Raw genomic sequence first — 6,615 nt, 5'->3', positions numbered from 1 at the left:
AGGATAGGGCCAGACTATTCTTGGTGGTGCCCAGTGACAGGACAAGGGGCAACAGGCACAAGCTGGAACACAGAAAATTCCCTCTCAACATGGGGAAAAACTTCTTTGCTTTGAGGGTGACAGAGCCCTGGAACAGGCTGCCCAGAGAGGGTGTGGAGTCTCCTTCTTTGGAGATACTCAAAGCCTGCCTTCATGTGGTCCTGTCCAACATGAGGTAGGTAACCCTACTTTGGCAGGGGGGTGGATGAGAGGATCTCTGAAGGTCCCTTCCAACCCCTGCAGTTCTGTGATTCTGTGACTGTGACCTCCAAGATAACCTACAAAAAGTAATAGTGAAGGTGTCTGTATGTCTAAACACATTAAATCTCAAACTGCAGAAAAGGTGTCTTATCCTTCCCAATTGATTTTTGGTTTTCTCGCGAGAGAGTGTCTTCGTGGCATTAAAAAGTCATTGCAAACTACTGAATGAAAAGTAAATTTTCGACTTGGACATTTTCCCTCTCCAATACGTCTTAATTTCACTGAATTTCACTGAATTTCTAGAGTTGGAAGGGACCATAGAGATCATCTAGTCCAACTCCCCTGCTGAAGCAGGATTGCCTAGAGCTAGAGCATGTTACTCAGGACTTGCCAACTATTTATGGGAAAACAAGCCATGATCATCACTGTATTGGTAAAAGTAGAGGAGATTTTTTTGTCCTGCTCTCAAGCCTTTACATAACAGACAAATATTGAGGTCTGTAGGAATTATTTAATTGGGAACACTTGTTTTGTTCGGCTTTTTTAAATGCAGAAAAAGTTTTGGTTTTTTTTTTTCCCCCAGAGTTTTTCTTACATAATGCAGCTTGCCTTTTGTGAGTGTGAGAGCACTTGATTTCAGTGTGTGTTTCAAGAAGGTGATGAAAATAAATGCTTATGATAATTACTCATGCTTAAAATCTGCCAGTTTTATATTGAAAGTGCCAGTTTCTTCCAGCAGCAAGCTAAACAGTGTATGTGAAATGACGGCCAAGAAAACTCATTGTCTCTGAGTTGTAGAAAAATATGCACATGTCGTTTAATTATTTTTCTTAATTTCATAATATTGGAAGGCTTATTAATAAAGTTATTAATAAAAAAGTTATTTTTTTTCTTGCTTGAGATACTTTTCTCAAAAGTAATGCTTTTTGTGGGACTTGTGAAATCCCTTAGTCTATGCTGTTCTAAAATCTGTCACACAGATTAGGGCAGAGTTCGTGTCATTTTAGTTAGAAAACACTTCTATATAAAATGATTGCTTTTTATAAAAGTTTAATGTCAATGAACAGTGAAATGCTGGTTAGTTCCAAAGAAACTGCTTCAAGAAGTAGAACCATTAAACATCATTACTAGTGTCCGACTAAAACTTTTTCTTCAAGTTGCTTATTGGAATACATTTGTTTTGTTTGGTTTTGGTTTTTTGTGCTTTTTATTTTTAACTTTTTCAGAAAGTCTCATATGATCTTAAATACACTTTAGTACTTTTCAAAGGGGTGATGTTCAATCTGGTTTTAATGTATTTGTAATGTGATTAGTTTGCAGAAACAGTTCAGAGTCTCAGGAACAGAACAGTGCACTTGGCTTTTTCTACTAGCCTTTATTCTGAACATAAAACTTGTCTAAAATATTTGTTTTAATTGAATTATTACGATACTGCCTTTTCTTTGCCAAAACAAGTAAAAACCCAAAACCAACAACAACAAACAGGCAAAAAGCAACCAAGGTTGCATCCAGAAAGGACAAATAAGGCTCAGTTTTAATAGCTTAAAATTAAACTTGCAAATTAAACTCCTATTACTGAAGATGAGAGAAATCCTAAATGAATAAAATTCTTGTCCAGTTGTGCTTGGACACAAATGCTTGGAAAAGTCCAATTTGTGGTAGTGTTGTAGAATATCTGTTAATGGTATCTGCTTTCTTGCTGATCACAGCTGGCATAGGTCTTTAAACCTCTGGCTTAATTCAGCGTATATTGAATGGTGGTGTGTTGATTAAATTAGTTTTAAAGCAGATACACCATACTGCTTTGAGTATTACTCTGCATTAGCCTTTCAGAACACAAGTCCATGGCAAATTCAAGTTCAGCTATTCGTAAATTGAATAAATAGAGAACGGAGAAAAATAAGTTGAATGTTTCCTGTCAGGAGGCAAGTGAGCTATTAGTCAGAAGCAGAGCTTGGATTTTGAAGAATAATTGCTCTGATTAAATGTTTGTTAAACAGTTTTCAAAAAGCATAATAATTTCTAAAGATTTCTTGAGAAAGGGAGGAAAGATGTTGTATTTATACCCACCATATTATCCAAGTACTCTCCCAGGAGGATTTCTAGATGACGTCAGTAACAGTGAATGTGTTCTTGAAAACAAGAAATTGGAACACTTTTGGTGTGGAATTTCACGTTAGAGTAACTTAACCAAAACAGCAGCTTGCCTCCTGCTCCTCAAATGAGAGTCAAGTAGAGCCACTGTGGTTGGGATGGGTAAAAGAAACTCAACTTCATGTTCCTGTACTAGAAACTATCAAGCTAGTGCAAATCCATAATTGATAAAAACAAACCTATTTGTCTCTGCATCTTTCCTGAAGAATGTAATTTCTCAAATTATTCCCTCCTCCAACTCCTCATACTCTACATTTTTTATTTGTTGTGCTGATTTTGCATAGCAAAAAATATTTCCTGTGTTTTGTGAGCAAGCAACAGGTGGGGATTGCCTCCTTTGGTAATGGTCTCTAGCCCACAGTTAGTTAGGCTGTGTTGCTGGAGAATGGGAAATGTGAGACATTTAGGTTCATGTTGTAGTGCCACGTTATTCTCAGAACTTAGTGTTACCACTGTGTTTGGGTGATCTCACATCGAATAACGTGGCAAATAAGACTTTTCCTGAAGTTGTACAGTATTACAGCTCTGTTAGAGATGAGATTTAATTTATTGCTGTCAGTAGCTCGTTCTTGGCTGTGATAACCAGTCATAAAAGCCATGCATTATTATTTAGCTGTGTAAGTGCTTACAGAGAGGTTGAGTGTGTCTGTATCACTTAATTGTGTGTGCCCCAAGGCCAGAACATGATCCTCTCTATCCATTCTCTTTCTTTGGGGCTTTGGATGCTGTTTGACTTCTGACCTCTAAGTGAACACTCTGTTTGCCTATGTGTTCATTGTCTGTAAAAATGTGGTGATGGGATATTAACCAAGAGAAAACTAGTTGTACAAATAGCTACTCAGATACAATTTTTGGTTTTTGTTTCTTTTTTTTTTTTTTTTTTGAGGGATGCACAATTTTACCACTTTTGCAGAAGTCCAGTGCAAGTATTACTTCTGAGCTGCATGTAGCTGTCTTTCTAGCTTATATTATGAGAAAGCATTCTATTAGTTGGTCAGTTTTTCCCTGAGGCTTTTTAGGTTCTTGAATGCAGTGCAATACTACCCCCTTCATACATAACTACATCACTGTTAAAATGTAAATAATTTGCAGGTTTTTAGTCAATAAATATCTCTAACAGTACTTTACATGAGCTAGCTGAATTGTAGAGTATACATTCTTAAATAGTGAAATTTAATTTGGGGAAGGTGGTTCTTCAGTTTTTCCTAAAAATTCCAGATATAGGCAGAGGTTGGGAACAAAAGAGACTCTGTTTCTCCACCATCAAAATTACCATAATACTGTGTAGCAAAAAAGGACATGTTCTAAATCAGTCTCCTGTTGCCTTCTGCCTGTAAGAGCAGGAGTGAACCTTATGTAATAGTGACAGCTTTATTTTGCTTTCCTGAAGGCATTTTTCCAATTGAATGCCAAAATTTATATATTCTGCTTTCTTGAGCTATTGTACTCTAAGGATTTGGATGCTCATCTTATAAGTAAGGAAAACAGCTCAGCAATTCAAAGAAACACAACAGGACTTAGTACAAACAGGAGATCTTGTGGCTTATCTTGTGTTGTTGCTGATGGCGAACATCAAAAGCCATTTTTTTTCCCAATATATTAGTACATTGAAGACTTAATTTGGAGAAGCTTGATTAATCTAGACAAAAGGATACATTTCCAAGAAAACCCAGGACTTTAAAGAAGAAACTTACAATGTGAAAAAATAAGTCCTTCAAAGAAATCATTTCATCTGTGCTGTGCTCCAACAGAAAAATGATTCTACTCATCTTGTCTATCCTCATGATTCTTTTCCTGTCATCCTGGATTTAGTGGAATAAAATGTTTCACCTCTCATGCCTTTGAGCTCATTCTAATTTAGTTGAACTTGATTTCTAAGATTTCAGCACATTCAAGCTGGAATTTTCTCTTACTGATGTCACTTTTTTTGCTTCTTCCTAGCTTTTTCTAAAGCAATTTCTTCTAATTTGTGGAAGTAAGAAAAATGAAAAAACGATGATGATGTTCCGCTAAATGCTAGGTAGACATCGATTCTATACGTGAAATTTATATCTGTGCAGCAGGACCACATTAATTTTTTTCTGTACTTATGCCTGACTTGGTGGACCAAAAAAGGGAGAGAAAGCTTTTACCAGCTCCTTCTGTAGGGGTTAATATTCTTCTAAAAAATATGCAGGCTGCTGGGGAATGTTGTCCTTAAAAATTTACATGTGTATTAAGTAATTTTAAAATCATGATGTACTAATAAGGAACTGGTAATCAGCTTTAAGTAAGAGATTATAAACTCAGTTCAGAGTCATTCTTCCTTGAGTTTCTTTGGAAGACTGAATATAACAGGAATTAAAATAATTAAGTCTTATATAGATCTGTTCTTTTTAGTATGCTGTTTTTCACTCTATCTTGTTCCAATACAGTTTATACAAAGCACTGATAAAAATATTCCTAGCCAAGTTGCTGCTAGCATCCATTTACAATAATATAGAACACTTGCTTCCTCTCCATTTTCTGGAGATATTTTCATCAATAACTCTTTCAAGTTAAGTCTTAATATCTTTTGTGTGTTTTCATCTCTGCATTTGATTTATTGAGTGAACGGAAGGAAAAGTGACTCACCATTCTATCCTTTTGCACCTTGCTGCTTTCAGTCAGCAGGGAGAGTAGAAATGTTTCTAAATTCCCTTCTTTATTCTTAAAGACATCATTGTATTGTTCCACTCATGAAATGATTGGAAAGACTATTAAGTGACTACCTCCAAAATTAAGAACATTAGAATATGTCAAACAAATTCTTCTTACAAGCACCAAAAAGATTTTTGTCTGAAAAGATTCTCTTCCTTGAATTTAACTTGCAATTAATTCCAGGGAGAAAAAGAAGAAAAATCAATTCCAAGCAAGTAGCAAAAAGAGCAGCCTGGCACTCTTGAAATGTTTTAAGGGAGAGAGCACGTTGTTTAGTACCAACAAGCGATTGTTGCTACTGTTTCTACAGTTTCAGAAACCAGTCAGAAACATTTTTCTTACTTTTGTTGTATGCGCTCTTCTAGTGATGCTTATGGCTTAGAACTATTTCTCCAACTCTTCTTTATTTTCTCTGAGGTTGGCTACATCAGATAAACACTTGTCATCATTTTTTGGGGGGAATGTGTGTGTGTTTTAGTTTCATCAGTCTTCATGGCCCCATGCCTCTTGGCATGTAGCACAAGCACTACCGGATGACCCAATGTTTTAACTGTCAGTCACTGTGAACCGCTCTATGAAACAGGCTTACCAGCTCATAAACTGAAAGCAATCCTATTTACTGCCATTTCTAGATTCATAGGTTGCTCGCAGCTTGTTACTGTTCTAGCAACTCTTAAAGCCAGACACTACGGTACTATAGGTTTTTCTTGATCTTTCATGGGTAGGGTTAGTCTTGTATGAATGCTTGTAGTGTTTCATCTGATATAATGGGATTAGACCTGAGGGTGGCTATATCAGAGCTCCTGACGGGTATCTGCACTATATTGTACATGGACAGGTCCAATATATTTTGCTGACTTCTGGATTAGTAGATTTACAAGCGTTATTGTTGTTCCTGCTGTGGCAAATTCTGAAGGAAAATCCCCTAGCTTTCTATCAAAATAATTATCAGGATTTGTTAATTTTGTTCGTTCTATTGTCTGTTTTACTTATAGGTCTCTGTCTCTGTCAGCATTTTTATTCTGTTTGTGCTTTGCAGCTTGCTCAAGGTAGATGTATATTCTGAAAATAAACTTGAATCTATTAAAGTGGCTAACATACAGTGATGTCTCTGTTTTGTAAATTGAGTTCAGGCATAGGCTATCTATCTGTTTGGCAGCAGTGGAGGTGCCTTTTTGCTTGAATTTTACTGTTTAAGCTTTTAGAGTTGCTTTCGAAGGTGGAAGAGGGGTCAGGGTAGCATCAGATTCACACATTACTGTCTTTACTGAATTTATATGAATGACCTCCTTTGAAGATTGAAGAATGTGGCATGAGTATGCATAAAGACTCTCAGACTTTGAGGAGTATGATCTTTTGTCTTTTGTGCATGATCTTCTACTTGGCTATTGATATGTTTTGCTATTCAGAGATGATGAATTTAGATACATTTGATTAAAGAAAGAAATTAAAATTCAGTCTCCTCCACTTAGTGTCAGTGCACCTGTGCTGAAGACTCACTAATGTTGATAAAATTACAGTGAGGTTAACTTGGTAGTTTTG

This window comes from Calidris pugnax, unplaced genomic scaffold, assembly GCF_001431845.1.
Source record: "Calidris pugnax isolate Ruff unplaced genomic scaffold, ASM143184v1 scaffold51, whole genome shotgun sequence".
In the NCBI taxonomy this organism is placed as follows: Eukaryota; Metazoa; Chordata; class Aves; order Charadriiformes; family Scolopacidae; genus Calidris; species Calidris pugnax.
The sequence above is the reverse complement of the archived record's forward strand: the minus strand, read 5'-3'. Positions refer to the sequence as shown.